The sequence below is a fragment of the Somniosus microcephalus genome, chromosome 25 (genome assembly GCF_052327205.1).
Source record: "Somniosus microcephalus isolate GS21.2 chromosome 25, FLI_Smic_1.0, whole genome shotgun sequence".
NCBI lineage: Eukaryota > Metazoa > Chordata > Chondrichthyes > Squaliformes > Somniosidae > Somniosus > Somniosus microcephalus.
Window position 1 is genome coordinate 50848592 of NC_141011.1, and position 20852 is coordinate 50869443.

At 47.0% G+C, this 20852-nt stretch overlaps 1 long non-coding RNA gene across 2 annotated transcripts in view; it reads left to right on the forward strand.

Annotated features, from left to right (window-relative positions):
* The first annotated feature begins 5673 nt into the window (after positions 1–5673).
* The window catches only part of LOC147100794 (uncharacterized), a 49813-nt gene continuing 34634 nt past the window's right edge, over positions 5674–20852 (forward strand). For both annotated transcript variants that reach the window (XR_015073576.1, XR_015073577.1), the window contains exon 1: positions 5674–5854. This is a non-coding gene — a long non-coding RNA (uncharacterized LOC147100794). The remainder of the gene's footprint in view (positions 5855–20852) is intronic.

Consider the following 20852-nt stretch of genomic DNA (forward strand, 5'->3'; position numbering starts at 1 on the left):
TCTGGGTCAGAAAATCGTGGGTTCAAGTCCCACTCCAGAGACTTGAGCACAAAAATCTAGGCTGACACACCAGTGCAGTGCTGAGGGAGTGCTGCACTGTCGGAGGAGCCGTCTTTCTGTTGAGACGTTAAACCCAGGCCCCCGTCTGTTCTCTCAGGTGGACGTAAAAGATCCCACGGCACTATTTCGAAGAGGAGCAGGGGAGTTCCCCCCCCGGTGTCCTGGCCAATATTTATCCCTCGATCAACATAACAAAAACAGATTATCTGGTCACTATCACATTGCTGTCTGTGGAAGCTTGCTGTGCGCAAATTGCCTGCCGCGTTTCCCACATTACAACAGTGACTCCACTTCAGATAGTACTTCATTGGCTGTAAAGCACTTTGGGACGTCCGGTGGTCTTGAAAGGCGCTACAGAAATGCAAGTCTTTCTGAGACACAGAAAATCCCCGAGTGCAACAGGAGTGAGACAATAACCAGAACTGGATTCCCCTGCTGGTTTATGCTGCTGACTAAAGGTTTGATCGCTGGTGTATTCAGGCCTATATAATTTGAGTTTTCCCCCTGTCCATTCGCGCGCGCGCGTTTTGGCTGCCGCTCCGGACCCGAGCCGATCACTTTTCTATTTCCACTTTTTTCTTCCCCTTTTTCTTTGCTCTCTATCCCTCCTTGACCCCTCCTTCCTGTATCAAGCCTTTGGTCATCGGCCCTGATTCCTCCTTATGTGGCTCGGTGTCAAATTTTGCCTGGTAACGCTCCTGGGCAGCGCCGTGGGACGTTTCGCTACGTTAAGGGTGCTATACAAATACAAGTTGTTGTTGTGGTTGTTGTTGATACACTCCTTGGTCTGTGCTGAGTTACTTAAGATCAGGTGGGCAGGACTTGACTGACTCTGGCTGGAAGGTGTGGACATGAGGACAGACTAAGGCTCTCCCTCTGATACCCTCCCACAACGAGCGCCCTGAAGACATTCACTGCCTTGCACACGAAAAAAAGGAAGAAAGACTCGCATTTCTATAGCACCTTTCACGACCTCAGGACGTCCCAAAAGCGCTTTACAGCCAGTGAAGTACTTTTGAGGTGTTGTGCTGAAGAACGTGAACATGGGCAAGGTAGCAGAGCACAGCTGGCTTCCTGCCCTGGGCACCGCTCTCAGGAGAGAGAACTGCAGTGAAGAAACTCACATAAATGGAACTGAATTACTTTTAACTTCAACATCAGATTCAAACCAAAAATGATTTCTCAAACCTGCCTTGACGATGAGGGAATTATTTTGCTTTGGGTCCAGGAGCAGTGCAAGCCTAGCCAGTCAGATGACCTTATTCTGTATTTTATCGCTCTGCCCTCCTTGTAACGCTGTGTAACAAGGTTTGTGGAAGTACGGTTGTCACCTCTTACAATAGGTAATGAGCTGATTGACTGGAGTGGAGCTAATTTACAGAACAAACGGGAAACTGTTCAACCTCCGTTGCCTCCAGTCCAGATCCAAGGTCGTCCCATCCTCTGTCGTCGAATTACAGTATGCAGACGACGCTTGCGTCTGCGCTCACTCGGAGGTCAAACTCCAAACCATCGTCAACACCTTCACCGAAGCGTACGAGAGCATGGGCCTTACACTAAACATCCATAAGACAAAGGTCCTCTACCAACCTGCCCCCGCCACACAGTACTGCCCCCCGATTATCAAAATCCACAACAAGGCCTTGGACAACGTGGACCACTTTCCATACCTCAGGAGCCTACTGTCAACAAGGGCAGACGTCGATGACAAAGTCCAACACCGTCTTCAGTGTGCCAGTGCAGCCTTTGGTCACCTGAGGAAGAGAGTGTTTGAAGACCAGGACCTCAAACCCGGCACTAAGCTTATGGTCTACAGAGCAGCAGTGATACCCGCCCTGCTGTATGCCTCAGAGACATGGACCATGTACAGCAGGCACCTCAAAGCACTGGAGAGGTACCACCAACGCTGCCTCCGCAAGATCCTGCAAATCCATTGGCAGGATAGGCGCACCAACTTCAGTGATCTTGCTCAGGCCAACATCCCCAGCATCGAAGCTTTGACCACGCTCAATCAGCTCCGATGGACGGGTCACATCGTCCGCAAGACTGATACGAGACTCCCAAAACAAGCGCTCTACTCGGAGCTCCGACACGGCAAGAGAGCCCCAGGTGGGCAGAGGAAACGCTTCAAGGACACCCTCAAAGCCTCCTTGAAAAAGTGTAACATCCCCACGACACCTGGGAATCCCTGGCCCAAGACCGCTCAAAGTGGAGGAGAAGCATCCGGGAAGGCGCCGAACACCTCAAGTCTCTTCGCCGGGAGCAAGTGGAAGCCAAGCGCAAGGAGCGCACGTCAACCCAAGCACCCCACCCACCCGCCCCTTCAACCACCATCTGCCCCACCTGTGACAGAGACTATAGGTCCCGCATTGGACTCATCAGTCACCTGCAAACTCATTTTTAATGTGGAAGCAAGTCATCCTCGGTTCCGAGGGACTGCCTAAGAAGAAGGAGCTGAGTGAGGGCTGAGCTATTGGCATGCTCATGGTGCGAGCCGGTGAGAGAGAGCCAGCACTTCTATTGTTTCATTGCTCCTTCCCTGAAGGCGTTGACGCCTTGCTGGGACACAGATATCTTGACTAAAAACTCTTCATGCGTGAGAAAAAAAAGAGACTTGCATTTCTATAGCGCCTTTCACAACCCCAGGACCTCTCAAAGCGCTTTACAGCCAATGAAGTACTTTTTGAAGTGTAGTCACTGTTGTAATGTAGGAAACGCGGCAGTCAATTTGTGCACAGCAAGCTCCCACAAACAGCACTGAGATACTGACCAGATAATCTATTTTTAGTGATGTTGATTGAGGGATAAATATTGGCCAGGACACCGAGGAGAACTCCCCTGCTCTTCTTCGAAATAGTGCCATGGTATTTTTTACGTGAGATAGCAGATATGGCCTTGGTTTAACGTCTCATCCGAAAGACGGCACCTCCGACAGTGCAGCACTCCCTCAGCACTGCACTGGAGGGTCAGCCTAGATTCTTGTGCTCAAGTTTATTCAGCCACAGCTGAGCCTGATCCTGTCATCACATCCAACAGAGGAAACTGGGTTTACAATCGGGAGCAGTTGTGAATGATTTTCCTCATGCATGTGACACACATACAACTACACAACCACGACATGTGACACACACACCTACACAACCACAGACATATATGTGACACACATACACCTAGACAACCACGGACATACATGTGACACACTTACACCTGCACAACCACGGACATACATGTGACACGCATACACCTGCACAACCACGGACATACATGTGACACGCATACACCTGCACAACCACGGACATACATGTGACACGCATACACCTACACAACCACGGACATACATGTGACACGCATACACCTACACAACCACGGACATACATGTGACACGCATACACCTACACAACCACGGACATACATGTGACACGCATACACCTACACAACCACGGACATACATGTGACACGCATACACCTACACAACCACGGACATACATGTGACACGCATACACCTACACAACCACGGACATACATGTGACACGCATACACCTACACAACCACGGACATACATGTGACACGCATACACCTACACAACCACGGACATACATGTGACACGCATACACCTACACAACCACGGACATACATGTGACACGCATACACCTACACAACCACGGACATACATGTGACACGCATACACCTACACAACCACGGACATACATGTGACACGCATACACCTACACAACCACAGACATACATGTGACACGCATACACCTACACAACCACGGACATACATGTGACACGCATACACCTACACAACCACGGACATACATGTGACACGCATACACCTACACAACCACGGACATACATGTGACACGCATACACCTACACAACCACGGACATACATGTGACACGCATACACCTACACAACCACGGACATACATGTGACACGCATACACCTACACAACCACGGACATACATGTGACACGCATACACCTACACAACCACGGACATACATGTGACACGCATACACCTACACAACCACGGACATACATGTGACACGCATACACCTACACAACCACGGACATACATGTGACACGCATACACCTACACAACCACGGACATACATGTGACACGCATACACCTACACAACCACGGACATACATGTGACACGCATACACCTACACAACCACGGACATACATGTGACACGCATACACCTACACAACCACGGACATACATGTGACACGCATACACCTACACAACCACGGACATACATGTGACACGCATACACCTACACAACCACGGACATACATGTGACACGCATACACCTACACAACCACGGACATACATGTGACACGCATACACCTACACAACCACGGACATACATGTGACACGCATACACCTACACAACCACGGACATACATGTGACACGCATACACCTACACAACCACGGACATACATGTGACACGCATACACCTACACAACCACGGACATACATGTGACACGCATACACCTACACAACCACGGACATACATGTGACACGCATACACCTACACAACCACGGACATACATGTGACACGCATACACCTACACAACCACGGACATACATGTGACACGCATACACCTACACAACCACAGAGACACAGCGATGCTTGGAATTTCCTGGGGACTTTTCCCGCTCCGCTGTGGTAACTTGATCGGAATGCATTGGCAGCCCCGAGGAGAAGCCTGGAGGCACGCGACACAAACAGGTTTTGCACAAATCTTGTGTTGACACTGTGCTTTCAGCAAGGTGTTGAAAATTATCCATTAAAAAAGGAAGCTAGAGGTGATTTGTAAAAAAGACCAAATTATTTAAAATCCCAACCTTAAGAAGAAAGAAAGACTTGCATTATTGCCTCGCTCAGAAATGGATCATTTTCAAATGCTGTGACTATTGGAACGTGGGTGGATTGGCAGCCATTTTGTGCACAGCACAATCACAGCACTGAGCTGAATAACCAGTTCATTTATTTTTGGTGTTAGTGAGGAAGGAATATTGGCCAGAACACAAGGAAGTGCCCCTATTCTTTTTTGAATAGTGCCTTGGGATCATTAATGTCCGCCTCACCACCGGATTAGGCAGAGCAAACCTTGGTTTAGCATCTTATCTGTAGGACGGCACCTCTGACAATGCAGCACTCCTTCAGTACTGCACCGGAGTGTCAGCCCAGACTATGAGCTGATACTCTTGGGATTGGGGCTCAGGACCTACAACTTTGTAACCAAGCTTCACTATAGAAATAATCTAATATCCTTAATCTATAGATGTCACGGCACTGTTTCGAAGAAGAGCAGGGGGGTTCTCCCCGGTGTCCTGGGCCAATATTTATCCCTCAATCAACATAACAGAAAAAGATTATCTGGTCATTATCACATTGCTGTTTGTGGGAGCTTGCTGTGCGCAAATTGGCTGCCGCGTTGCTTACACTACAGCAGTGACCACACTTCAAAAAGTACTTCATTGGCTGTAAAGCGCTTTGGGACGCCCGGTGGTCGTGAAAGGCGCTATAGAAATGCAAGTCTTTGTTTCTTTAATGTCCTGCCTCTTGTATTAACTTGTGCCTAATTCACATCAAAGGAGCTGCGCTAATTTGAGCAGATGGTTTGGTGCCTCCCACGAACCCGCCCCCTCCCTCAGGAGCGATAAAAGCTGAAAAGATTCGAGTTACGTAATGGGGCGAGACATTGATCTGCTAGTTGATAAGGCCGAGTTTGCTTCAATCAAGTCGGCAGCTTGACGAATAAAAATCAATTGGCTGAAATGTGAGTTGAGTGTGAAAAGCTTCTGCTGCCCAGGTCCCCTTTGTTCTGCATTACCTATCTCTGCTGTATATTAGCTTTAATGGGTGGAAAGGGTGGAATCTGTTTTTTTTTTGCACGCGGCTCTTTTTCCATTATTACTCGAGGCCCTTTTCTGTAACCCACCTGTTGGTTTTAACCTGTATCGGCAGTGATGAATCGTCCTCTGTGTTTCCCCCGACGCCTCCTTTTCAAGCAGCGGGTTGCTCAGCTGCGAGTTACAGCAGTCAAGACTGCCTTTGATCATAAATCTGCTGCATATCACCGCAGTCTGTTTTCTCCTGTTTCTGGCAGACACACAATTTGCTTCTGAATTACTGCCAGAATGAATCATATAAATAAACACATTTTATGCAGTAGCATTGTAGGTGCAATCACTGTGTGATTGAGACTGGGCGGGGAGGGGAGGGGGTGGTGTTCTCTGACCACACCCAACTCCCCGCTCCCCCATCCAATTTTTTTGTCGTGGGTTTACAGCCCTTTCTGATCTCTGATGTTCTTCCCACCACCAGTTCTTCACGGTTGGTAGCTCTTCCAGGTTGCAGTGCAATCTGCCCCAAAATTTCAACAATTCAAAGCTCTTAATGAAGAAAAAAGAACATAAGAAATAGGAGCAGGAGTCGGCCATTCGGCCCCTCGAGCCTGCCCCGCCATTCAACAAGATCATGGCTGATCTGATCTTGGGCTCGGCTCCATTTCCCTGCCCGCTCCCCATAACCCTTCACTCCCTTATTGTTCAAAAATCTGTCTATCTCCACCTTAAATATATTCAATGATTCCGCCTCCACAGCTCTCTGGGGCAGGGAATTCCACAGATTTACAACCCTCTGAGAGAAGAAATTCCTCCTCATCTCAGTTTTAAATGGGCGACCTCTTATCTTGAAACTGTGCCCCCTAGTTCAAAATTTCCCCCGAGGGGAAACATCTTCTCTGCATCTACCCCGTCGCGTCCCCTCAGTATCTTATATGTTTCAATAAGATCACCTCTCATTCTTCTAAACTCCAATGAGTATAGGCTCAACATTTCTTCATAAGTCAACCCCTTCATCTCTGGAATCAACCTCGTGAACCTTCTCTGAACTGCAAGAAAGACTTGCATTTATATAGCACCTTTCAGGACTGCCCAAAGCGCTTTCCAGCCAATGAAGTACTTTTAGAAGTGTAGTCACTGTTGTAATGTGGGAAACGCAGATGCCAATTTGCGCACAGCAAGCTCCCACAAACAACAATGTGATAATGACCAGATAATCAGTTTTTAGTGATGTTGATTGAGGAATAAATATTGGCCAAGACACTGGGGAGAACTCCCCTGCTCTTCTTCGAAATATTGCCATGGGATCTTTTACGTCCACCTGAGAGAGCAGACAGGGCCTCGGTTTAACGTCTCATCCGAAAGACGGCACCTCTGACAGTGCGGCAGTCCCTCAGCACTGCACTGGAGTGTCAGCCTAGCTTTATGTGCTCAAGTCTCTGGAGTGGGACTTGAACCCACAACCTTCTGACTCAGAGGCGAGGGTGCTGCCCACTGAGCCATGGTTGACATGTGTAATGAAGAGTTGCATTGGATTTGTAAGAGTTTAGGGTACAGAATCTTGCTGGGATTTGGCACCAGAAGCCCTCAGCATGTGACTATTCTTCATGGGTCAGCCTTGACGTTGAGTGTGGCAGACTATTCAACTGTAGGAGCATCGTAGCTGGCCCGCACCTGGCCTGACATCCAAAGCTGACTCTTTCCAGTAGCGTATCTGCACGGTGACCAGGAGTGGGAATCCCTGAACAACTTTCCCCCTCCCAAGCCTATGAGGAGTGAGGGCCCTTGTTAGTGCACTGGATGAGATTGGTCAATTCAGCACAGACTGACTGAAAATGAGAGGCTCGATATAGTGCATTTAACCACTGAGCCAGATTGTAAGAAATAGTTGTTAGTTTCAAAGATGGGTTTTAATTCTCAGAACAGAGACTGACGACATGCAGCCGGGAACAGATCGCAGAAATGCCAGCAAGGTCGAATATCAAGCATCAAAAGACAAATAGAAGTGATAAGGGAATCGTAAAATGCAAAACATCACAGGGTGGTGGGATAATAGACAAAAATGGAGCCGAAAAGTCACAAAATGTCCTTAAAGAAACATAACAAAACATTCCTCAGAAAGATAAGAGGAAGGCCTCGTCAGCCACGCAGAAAGGGACGGCGAGTGATGCCTTCCCACTTCACAATTGGACAATAGGATGGGGGATCAAGTGATTGACACCAGGCGATTACCAGCCCACCGAAATAACTATAAATATAGACGACCGAGAGAGGAAATCGGGCAGTTAGGGGCGAAGGCTTCCCCGAGGTGGCTATGGCCTAACCTTCCAGAGATTTCAGGGAACATAGGGTCTAAAGAGAGGGAGGAATTCAATGAAATCAGTATTTGTAGGGAAATGGTGTTAGGGAAATTGACGAGATTGAAGGCTGATAAATCCCCAGGGCCTGATAATCTACATCCTAGGGTACTTAAGGAAGTGGCCCTAGAAATAGTAGATGCATTGCTGGTTATCTTCCAAAATTCTATAGACTCTGGAACAGTTCCCATGGATTGGAGGGTAGCTAATGTAATCCCACTATTTAAAAAAGGTGGTCGAGAGAAAACGGGGAATTATAGACCGCTAAGCCTGACATCGGTAGTGGGGAAAATGCTAGAGTCCATTATAAAAGATGTAATAGCAGAGCACTTGGAAAACAGTGACAGGATCGGACAAAGTCAACATGGATTTACAAAAGGTAAATCATGCTTGACTAATCTTCTGGAATTTTTTGAGGATGTAACTGGTAGAATAGATCAGGGAGAACCAGTGGATGTGGTGTATTTGGACTTTCAGAAGGCTTTCGATAAGGTCCCGCATACGAGATTGGCGTGCAAAGTTAAAGCACATGGGATTGGGGGTAAGGTACTGACTTGGATAAAGAACTGGTTGGCAGACAGGAAGCAAAGAGTTGGAATAAATGGTCTTTTTCCGAGTGGCAGGCAGTGACTAGTGGGGTACCGCAGGGATCGGTGCTAGGACCCCAGCTATTTACAATATATATTAATGATCTAGACAAGGGAACTAGATGTAATATCTCCAAGTTTGCAGACGACACAAAGCTGGGTGGGCATGTGTGCTGTGAGGAGGATGCAGAGAAACTCCAGTATGATTTGGACAGGTTGGGTGATTGGGCAGATGTATGGCAGATGCAGTATAATGTGGATAAATGCGAGGTTATCCACTTTGGTGGCAAAAACAGGAAGACAGATTATTATCTGAACAGCAATAGATTGGGAAAAGGGGAAGTGCAACGAGACCTGGGTGTCCTTGTGCACCAGTCGCTGAAGGTAAGCATGCAGGTGCAGCAGGCAGTTAAGAAGGCAAATGGTATGTTGGCCTTCATAGCGAGAGGATTAGAGTACAGGAGCAAGGATGTCTTGCTGCAGTTGTACAGGGCCTTGGTGAGACCACACCTTGAGCATTGTGTGCAGTTTTGGTCATCTTATCTGAGGAAGGATGTTCTTGGCATGGAGGGAGTGCAGCGAAGATTCACCAGACTGATACCTGGGATGGCAGGAATGACGTATGAGGAGAGATTGAGTCGATTGGGCTTATATTCACTAGAGTTTAGAAGAATGAGAGGGGATCTCATTGAAACTTATAAAATTCTAACAGGACTGGACAGACTAGATGCAGGAAGGATGTTCCCGATGGCGGGGGAGTCCAGAACCAGGGGTCACAGTCTAATGATAAGGGGTAAGCCATTTAGGACTGAGATGAGGAGGAATTTCTTCACCCAGAGAGTGGTGAACCTGTGGAATTCTCTACCACAGAAGGCAGTTGAGGCCAATTCATTAAATATATTCAAGAAGGAGTTAGATATATTTCTTAAGGCTAAAGGGATCAAGGGATATGGGGAGAAAGCAGGGACAGGGTACTGAATTTGGATGATCAGCCATGATCTCATTAAATGGCAGAACAGGCTTGAGGGGCCGAATGGCCTACTCCTGCTCCTATCTTCTATGTTTCTATGTTACTCCTTGGTCAAGTTTAGCCTCTGAGGTGGCTGACGACCTAACACCTCCAACAGCTCGAGGGATGACCCAACGGAAGTGACCGCTGCAGCAGACTGCAGGAATCCACCCAATCCGAGATCACCATACTGCCTCCCCGTCCCTCCAGTCATGGCATTCCGATTCGGGAGTCGTGGATCGCTCTCTACTGTCACGGGTCGTGTGTCTATTATACTCAGCTTAAACCACATGTAATATCTGATTATGCTTTAAAACTGTAGCTCTTTAATAAAAAGCCTTGCAACTCCTAAAACCCTTTGGGTAATCTGTGTGTGGCCTGTGATCCTAATCTTACAAGATTGTAAACCTTTTTATTAAAAAAATCCTTCAACATGCCAACGACGTGGTGTTAACCATGGACACTGAGTGGCGGAGGTTGGCTGTAACAGAGGTACCAACCTGTAATCCACGGCCCTGAGTCCCAGAAATCTGCCTTTCAAAGAAGAAGAAGAACAACAACATGCATTTATATAGCGCCTTTAACGTAGTAAAACCTCCCAAGGTGCTTCACAGGAGCGATTATCAAACAAAATTTGACACCGAGCCACATAAGGAGAAATTAGGGCAGGAGAGAGGTCGGTTTTAAGAAGCATCTTAAAGGAGGAGAGCGAGACGGAGAGGTTTAGGGAGGGAATTCCAGAGCTTCAGGCCTCAGCAGCTGAAGGCACGGCTGTCAATGGTGGAGCGATGGAAATCGGGGATGCTCAAGAGGCCAGAGTGCAGCTATCTCGGGGGGTTGTGGGGCTGGAGGAGATTACAGAGATAGGGAGGGGCGAGGGCCATGGAGGGAGTTGAAAACAAGGATGAGAATTTCAAAATTGAGGCCAGCCAAAACACACTCCTGTTTGGGTTTATAGTTCTTGCCTGCTGGTTTATCCAGTTTGAATTTCATGGGCCTGGAAAGGGGCTGTTTTTAGCGCTGTTGCCTCATAGCTGGATAAACCCTGAACCATTACGCCAAGATCTATTATTATCAGCAACCGGAGACGTATACAGCTTCATGGGCCAAATGGGTTTAAACTTGACGTGTGTGGCCGCCAGAGCTCCGTGCTACACACCGTGCCGCTCACAAAGGTCAGAAGCTTGGACACATCATTAGCTATGGCTGGGGAGGTCAGGGGTTATTCAGGGGAGTGATAGGAACATGTGTCCGGACAAACTCGTACACGAAACCAAATCCCGAGCCATCCTTCTTTATACGGGTACTGATTCACAACACCTAAACCTGCATCATATTACTGCAAAAACACAGGCTGGAGTTAGGCTAATTGTGCCTCCAATTTGAAGTCTGACACAATGGCAGTACTGACTATGATTATCAAGTCTTTCGCAAATAAAATCCCCCCCTCCCCCCACCCTCCCAGAACATTACAGAAGAAAAGTCTGCTTTTACTGATTGCCTTCATAAGAGCTGGGCCAATTTACATGGAGAAAGCTCTGGAGTTTGTATATTTTAATCCTGGTATAGTTTGATTTTTTTCTGCAACTGAGTAAAACCCAATACATTCTCACTATTGAGTAGACTAGGCCTATATTCTTGAGCATTTAGAAGAATGAGAGGTGATCTCATTGAAACATGCAAAATTCTTACAGGGCTCGACAGGGTAGATGCAGGGGGGATGTTTCCCCTGGCTGGGGAGTCCAGAACCAGGGGGTCACAGTCTCAGAATAAGGGGTCGGCCATTTAGGACTGAGATGAGGAGAAATTTCTTCACTCAGAGGGTGGTGAATCTTTGGAATTCTCTACCCCAGAGGGCTGTGGAGGCTCAGTCATTGAGTATATTCACGACAAAACACTAAAATCAGAGCTGTGACTTTTACATCAGTGCAACAAACTCAAAAATTTATAATCTTTTATCAGACCAGATGAAAAATTACAATCTAATTATTTTTTAAATATAGATAATCCAATGAGAATTCACATTCATATTAAGGGAATCAAGGGATATGGGGATAGTGCGGGAAAGTGGAGATGAGGTAGAAGATCAGCCATGATCTTATTGCATGGCAGAGCAGGCTCGAAGGGCCAAATGGCCGACTCCTGCTCCTATTTCTTATGTTCACAAACGAAGCTGATATTAAGTACCATTAATGTAGAAAACTGATGGTCAAGTATGAAATTATTAATATGTCCAATAAGGGATCCAGGAGAAACGTCTTTACCCAGAGAGCGGTGAGAATGTGGAACTCGCTACCACAGGGAGTGGTTGAGGCAAATAGCTTAGATGCATTTAAGGGGAAGCTAGATAAACACACAAGGGAGAAAGTAGAAGATTATGCTGATAGGGTGAGATGAAGCAGGGTGGGAGGAGGCTCGTGTGGAGCATAACAACAACAACAACTTATATTTATATAGCACCTTTAAATTATAAAACGTCCCAAGGTTCTTAATAAACACCGGCATGGAGCGGTTGGGCCGAATGGCCTGTTTCTGCGCAGTAATTTCGATGTAATTCTAGGTAACGATGATCTTTGTAATTTTCATTAATCACACTTTTTCAAAATGGGATCTTGCCTTGTCAGATTTCCACCTAATAGGGCGCTGAGGGCATCATCTTATCACAGGTTGCAAGTTAATATCTGGTCCTCCATCATGATGATTTTACTGCACTGCATGCTGCATTAGCACCAAACAAAAAGTTGCATTTTAATATCTAAGCTTCACGTGATTAACTTGAGGCCAATTCATTAAATATATTCAAGAAGGAGTTAGATAAATTTCTTAAGGCTAAAGGGATCAAGGGATATGGGGAGAAAGCAGGGACCGGGTACTGAGTTTGGATGATCAGCCATGATCTCATTAAATGGCGGAGCAGGCTCGAGGGGCCGAATGGCCTACTCCTGCTCCTATCTTCTATGTAACACAAATTTGCTGGTTGCAAATGGCTAAATATTGCTTTACCTTTGGAGAAACGATCATCTACATTCATGTCTTGTCATTAACTGTGGCGGGAGGTGATGTTTAAACTAAATAACAAGTCAGTATTGTTGGCAGCGACTATGGGACCAATCTCCAAATGTAGAGCAAGGCAGCCCGGAGGCTCCAGCACAATGAAGGGTTGAGATTATGTCATAAATCATGAGCAAGAAGCAAGAGTGGTTTATTAATGCAATTTGAGCCTGAGATCCTGTTACAGCCTCCGCTGACATTCCCGACTATCTGTTATTTTATATTATAGTTTGATGTCTGTCTGCGAAACCTAAGTATGTTTGGACTTTTTAAAATAGGAAATTGGATATTCAAACAGTTTATTGGTTTTAATTTTTTGATGGTTGAAGAAAAAGCAGAAAAGGCCTGCGTAGGTTCCGTTAATGAAGCAAGTATGTAACTGAGCTATCCCCACCCGAAGGTCCCAGCTTCAGTTCCTGGTCAGTACTGAATTAGCTGGGGTGGTATTAGGGCACTACAATTAGGAACAGGAGGAGGTCATTCAGCCCCTCGCGCCTGTTCCACCTTTCTTTTTTTTATTCGTTCCTGGGATGTGGGCATCACTGGCAAGGCCAGCATTTATTGCCCATTCCTTATTGCCCTCGAGAAGGTGGTGGTGAGCCGCCTTCTTGAACCGCTGCAGTCCGTGTGGTGAAGGTGCTCCCACAGTGCCATTAGGGAGAGAGTTCCAGGATTTTGACCCAGCGACGATGAAGGAACGGCGATATATTTCCAAGTCAGGATGGTGTGTGACTTGGAGGGGAACTTGGAGGTGGTGGTGTTCCCATGCGCCTGCTGTCCTTGTCCTTCTAGGTGGAAGAGGTCGCGGGTTTGGGAAGTGCTGCCGAAGAAGCCTTGGCGAGTTGCTGCAGTGCATTTTGTAGATGGTACACACTGCAGCCACGGTGCGCCGGTGGTGGAGAGAGTGAATGTTTAAGGTGGTGGATGGGGTGCCAATCAAGCGGGGCTGCTTTGTCCTGGATGGTGTCGAGCTTCTTGAGTGTTGTTGGAGCTGCACTCATCCAGGCAAGTAGATCAAATACCAGCCTTGATTCCGTAACCCTTAATACCCCTGCCTAACAAAAATCTATCAATCTCCGCTTTGAAATTTTCAAGTGACCCCCAGCCTCAACAGCATTTTGGGGGAGAGAGATCTCAGAGCCTCTGAACTAGGGAGGGGACATCAGCTTGCTCGAATGTTCAGTATGAAAAAAATCTTTCCAGGATCAGGGGAGTTTATAAGGCCCTGCATCTTTCGCACCACAACTGGGGCATCCGCCTCCGATGGGAGAGAGAGAATTTGTTGTGGTGCCAGAACCTAAGGGGAAGTTAAAGAAAGCATTAAAATGTCCCTTTGAATAAGCTGCACCAATTCTGCAATTGATCATTCTGCAGTGGAGAAAATTGGCCTTTTAAATATAAATACAATCCTCTCCCTCTCCCCATATATGCAGTGGCTCAGTGGGCAGCACACTCGTCTCTGAATCAGAAGGTTGTGGGTTCAAGTCCTGCTTCAGGGACTTGAGCACAAAAATCTAGGCTGATGCTCCAGTGCAGTGCTGAGGGAGTGCTGCACTGTCAGAGGTGCCCGTCTTTTGGATGAGACGTTAAACTGAGGCCCCGTCTGCTCTCTCAGGTGGACGTAAAAGATCCTATGGCACTATTTCGAAGAGGAGCAGGGGAGTTCTCCCCGGTGTCCTGGCCAATATTTATCCCTCAATCAACATAGAAAAAACAGATTATCTGGTTTTTATCACATTGCTGTTTGTGGGAGCTTGCTGAGCGCAAATTGGCTGCCTACGTTACAACAGTGACTCCACTTCAAAAAAAGTACTTCATTGGCTGTAAAGTGCTTTGGGACATCCGGTGGTCGTGAAAGGCGCTATAGAAATGCAAGTCTTTCTTTCTTTCTTTTAGGCATCCCTGTCACCCAACGTTGCTGGGACACAAATGGTGGCAAATGTGTCCTGTGCTGTAATCCTTCATTTGCCTGCTGCCATGTTTGTGAGTGGGAGTATTACGTTTCAACTCCCAACTTCTGACGGGTGGAAAAGGTGTGGGGCACAGCATAATTGGGTCTCTCCCAATTTCTGCCCAGATTGGAAGCTTGGGGCCCACACGTCAGGAGAGAACGACAAGAAACATTGTTATAAGATAATAATGAAATTGAATATTTGAAGGTTATTGATTTTCAGTTTGTTGATAATTTAATTTTAAAACTGTAGAGGATGGCAAGTATAATAAGCAACTATCAAAGGAACAATTGGACACATCATAGTATTAAGAAAAGGTTTGCTGAGACATGGTAGGGTCAGCCTGTAGTGACATGCATAAATCAGTAACTGTAAGTGCACGAGACCTACCTGCAGGTGGATTTGGCTCGGTGAATTGTGACCAGAGTTTGATTTTTGGTTTTGTTCTGAGCGGAGTCAGCTGCCAGTGGCAGAACGACCCCTCGGGGAGGACCTGCTCTAGCTTGGCTCAGATGGCAACACTCTTGCTTTTGAGTTGCAAGGTTCACCCTCAAGCTTCACGCAGGCCGTGAGCACGTAGCATAAACCGGCAATTCAGTGCGCTGCGAGCGGGTGCTGCATTGTTGGAGGTGCCGTCTTGCGGGTAAGATATTAAAATGAGGCCCTGTCCCCCTGTTCAGGTGGACGTACAAAATGCCACGCCATTATTTATTCAAGAACAGGGCGTTCTCCCATTGACCTGGCCACCGCAGCATTAAACACAGATTAACTGGTGATATAACTCATTTGCTTTTTGTTCGACTTTATGCGCACAGATTCATGACAAAGTAAGTGTCTACAATTCAAAATACTTCATTGGCTGTGGGAGGTCCCGAGGATGTGAAAGGTTCTATAATGATACAAGTCTTTCTATCTGTAATAAAGACAGATAATGCTGGGAAATACTCAGCAGGTCAGGCAGCATCTGTAGAGAGAGACTGAGTTAACGTTTCAGGCCGGTGACCTGTTTGATATTGCTTCTAACATCAATCTACAGAAGTTTACAGCACCCGAAGGAGGCCATTTGGCCCATCATGTCTGTGCTGGCTCCTCGCCAGAACAAATGACATGACACAGAAATGGTGGAGTGAAGAGGTGGGGAGGAAGTTGAACATTTCCACTAATTCCACACTGCCTCATTAGGCTCCAGGTCTCACCTTTGCTTCTAACCCCTAATCATAGAAACATAGAAAAAAAATAGAAAAATAGGAGCAGGAGTCGGCCATTCGGCCCTTCGAGCCTGCTCCGCCATTCAATATGATCATGGCTGATCCGCTATCTCAATACCATATTCCTGCATTCTCTCCATACCCCTTGATGCCTTTTGTGTCTAGAAATCTATCTATCTCCTTCTTAAATATATTCAGTGACTTGGCCTCCACAGCCTTCTGTGGTAGAGAATTCCACAGGTTCACCACCCTCTGAGTGAAAAAGTTTCTCCTCATCTCAGTCCTAAATGTCCTACCCCGTATCCTGAGACTGTGACTCCTCGTCCTAGACCCCCCAGCCAGGGGAAACATCCTCCCTGCATACAGTCTGTCTAGCCCTGTCAGAATTTTATACGTTTCAATGAGATCCCCTCTCATTTTTCTAAACTCTAGTGAATACTAGCATGACATCTTTTGACATGGAACAATCTCCAATGTTGTCTGAATGGGGATGCGTGCTATGCCCCTCCAGTTCTGCTGGTAATGCGACCAACCAAAGAGCAATCTTAGTCTTCAAGCCTCTGGGTTCAGAGGTCCAGTAGAGCCAAGGATGGCTGAGCTCATTTTAGTTATATAAGGACATAAGAATTAGGAGCAGGAGTCGGCCATTCGGCCCTTCGAGCCTGCTCCGCCATTCAGTAAGATCATGGCTGATCTTTGACCTCAACTCCATTTTCCCACACTATCCCCATATCCCTTGATTCCTCTGGAGCCCATAAACTCTTATCGATCTCTGATTTGAATATACTCAATGACTGAGCATCCACAGCCCTCTGGGGCAGAGAATTCCAAAGATTCACCACCCTCTGAGTTGTAATTAGAGGTGTAAATATTAAAGCTACTTCGCAGCTGCCAAGGCGCCTATTGGCCCATCAATATACTGATATGCTGCATCCACATCTTCAAAGAATCTTGTCCTTTGTAACATTTATTGCTAAACAAAAACAGGTTACCCAGTCTATAAGAAAAGTGGTAACAGATTCCAGATTTTTAAAAATGTACAACTTTAGAAAGAAAAGAAAGACTTGCATTTCTATAGCGACTTTCACGACCACTAGACGTCTCAAAGCGCTTTACAGCCAATGAAGTACATTTTTTGGAGTGTAGTCACTGTTGTAATGTAGGAAACGCGGCAGCCAATATGCGCACAGCAAGCTCCCACAAACAATAATGTGATAATGACCAGATAATCTGTTTTTGTTATGTTGATTGAGGGATAAATATTGGCCCAGGACACTGGGGAGAATTCCCCTGCTCTTCTTCGAAATAGTGCCACAGGATCTTTTACATCCACCTGACAGAGCAGACGGGGCTTCGGCTTAACGTCTCATTTGAAAGACGGCGATTAGGGAAAAAGAAAGACCTTGCATTTAGTTAGGCCACAACTGGAGTATTGCGTCCAGTTCTGGTCACCACACTTTAGGAAGGGTGTGAAGGCCCTTGAGAGGGTGCAGAGGAGATTTACCAGAATGGTTCCGGGGATGGGGGATCTTAGCTACAAGGACAGGTTGGAGAAGCTGGATTTGCTTTCATTAGAGAAAAGGAGGTTGAGGGGTGATTTGATCGAGGTGTACAAGATTATGACAGGTTTGGATAGGCTAGACGGGGAAAGGCTGTTCCCACTAGTTGATGGTACAAGGACTAGGGGACACAGATTTAAGGTTTTGGGCAAGAGATACAGGGGGGAACGTGAGGAAAAACTTTTTTACGCAGCGAGTGGTGAGGACCTGGAACTCGCTGCTGACGGAAGTGGTGGATGCGGACACACTCAATGTTTTCAAGGGGAGACTGGATAGGCACTTGGGGGAAATAAACTTGCAGGGCTACGGGGATAGAGCGGGGGAATGGGACTGACTGGATTGCTCTAGAGAGCCGGCACGGACTCGATGGGCCGAATGGCCTCCTTCTGTGACTTTATATAGCGCCACTCACATCCTCAGGACATCCTAAAGCGCTTCACCACTCTCGGGGCGCGGTGACCAATTTTCCCTCTATTTTTCTTTGTTTGGCTGCGCGGCCCATTCAATTTTTCGCACATGCGCGGTTATTACCATTATAAAGCCAGCGAGCTGCCCGCGCGGGACCTCCAAACCAGCGTGGCCGTGCAGCTGCACAGCTTGATAAGACATTAGCAGTGACTCTAGTATTGGATGACAAACGTGCTCACAGCAAGGCCCTGGGTAAAACCATGAATTGAAAAGTCAGCTGATGTGTTTTGGTGGCGTTGGTTGAGGAAAGATTATTGGCCAGGACAGCGGGAGAAGTCTCAGCTCTTCTCCATGGGGCCTTTTCCGTCCATCTGAACATAGAAACATAGAAGATAGGAGCAGGAGGAGGCCATTCGGCCCGTCAAGCCCGCTCCGCCATTTAATGAGATCATGGCTGATCATCCAAATTCAGTACCCTGTCCCTGCTTTCTCCCCATATCCCTTGATCCCTTTAGCCTCAAGAAATATATCCAACTCCTTCTTGGCTTCAACTGCCTTGTGTGGTAGAGAATTCCACAGGTTCACCACTTTCTGGGTGAAGAAATTCCTCCTCAGCTCAGTCCTAAATGGCTTACCCCTTATCCTTAGACTGTGACCCCTGGTTCTGGACTCCCCCACCATCGGGAACATCCTTCCTACATCTAGTCTGTCTAGTCCTGTTAGAATTTTATAAGTTTCAATGAGGTCCCCTCTCATTCTTCTAAACTCCAGCGAGTATAAGCCCAATCGACCCTATCTCTCCTCATACGTCATTCCTGCCATCCCAGGTATCAGTCTGGTGAATCTTCGCTGCACTCCCTCCATGGCAAGAACATCCTTCCTCAGATAAGGCGACCAAAACTGCACACAATACTCAAGGTGTGGTCTCACCAAGGCCCTGTACAACTGCAGCAAGACATCCTTGCTCCTGAACAGACAGATTCAGTTTAAGGGGAAGGTGGCATCTTCCACCTGCCTCAGTGAAGCACTGACATTTCAGCCTCGATTATGTCCTGGATTATTAAAATGTTTTAGTATTTTTTTTAAAATTTCCCATCAAGAATTTTAAGCGCAAAAGCAAAAACACTGCGGATGCTGGAAATCGGAAATAAGAACAGAAGATGCTGGAAACACTCAGCGGGTCGGGCAGCATGTGTGGAGAGAGAAACAGAGTTAATGTTTCGGAGATTTAACAGTTTATAAGCAAGATAACAGATAATATGGTCATTATCACATTGCTGTTTGTAGGAGCTTGCTGTGCACAAATTGGCTGCCGAGTTTCCCACATTACAACAGTGACTCCACTTCAACATAAGACATAAGAACATAAGACGTAGGAGCAGGAGTCGGTCATTCGGCCCCTCGAGCCTGCTCCGCCATTCAATAAGATGATGTCTGATCTGATCTTGGCCTCAACTCCACTTCCCTGCCCGCTCCCCATAACCCTCGACTCCCTTATCGTTCAAAAATCTGTCTAACTCCACCTTAAATATATTCAATGACCCTCAAAAAGTACTTCATAGGCTGGACCGCGGTTCGGGGCGTCCGGTGGTCGTGAAAGGCGCTATGAAAACACAAGTCTTTCTTTTCAAGTGAAAATGTGAATCATTATAACAACCATTCAAATCGGCCAGCTTTCACATCTTTAAACCTATTAAGCATAACTAACAAGCAATTTGATAGCATTTTGGAAAGTAATCCACTCTCATCGCAGTTTCAGGCTTGTTTCCTGCTGAGCCTCTCATCTTGCGTACCGTCACGAAGCATATCTGCGGAAGGTTAAGTAGCTTGAGAACTGGCAGGCATCCCTTCCCCTTGGAAGCTAAGCTGCCGGATACCAGGAGGTTCCTGGAAACTTTTTAAGACGTTGAGTCAAAGCCTGGAATTCAGATGGTGCTGATGAGCATTGTTCAACAATGGGCTTTTTTTTTCCTCAATCAATGTCAGTTCTGGGGCTAAACGGCGTGTAATCTGCTCCTAAAGACCACATGCAGCCTGTTGGCAGTTTCAAACCTTGCGGCTGAGAATAAAAGGATTTCAGATTAGAAGCAACTGTTCAATAGATAGAAGACTATTAACGTCTTTTTACAGTTTGACACAAAAGTTGAAACGAATCGAAGAGCGCGATATTCATTTTTTTTCAAGCTGCCAATGCTTCAGCAGGATATGTGCGTAGCCACTCGCCCAGTTTACACCCCGAGAGACTAGCTGAAAAATTCTTTCTTATGAAAGGTCATCGACCCGGAACGTTGGGGGGGAATTTGAACCCCAAGAGATGGGTGGGTTGGGGGTCAGGTGGGAGGTTAAAGAGTTAAAAATCTGAATTCCGACCCCCAACCCACCCATTTCTGGTTTTAACAAAAGCGGGATAGGACCGGGCGGGCGGGCAACCATCCCAGGAGGCGGGTTGGCACTTTATTAACTATTATAATGAGGCTCCGCGCCTCATGGCGATCCACCATTTTAAATTTAACTCTGGCTGGTCGGGTTTCCCGGGCCTCGGGAAACTCGCCAGCTGAAGGAAGGCGAGGACTGCTGGATCCAGGAGGTGCGTGCCTTTGCACTTACCGGCTGGATCCAGCGTCTCCGCCTCGCCAACCCCCTCGCGATCGGTCACGCCCCTGACTTTTCTGATCTGCCTCCGAGGCCTCCAACATCCCCCCACCCCCTCCCTACCCCGACCTCCGATCCCCCCCTCCCCGGCCTCCGATCTCCAATCCCACCCCCACCGCCCACCTCCAATCCCAGACCCTTATCCTCC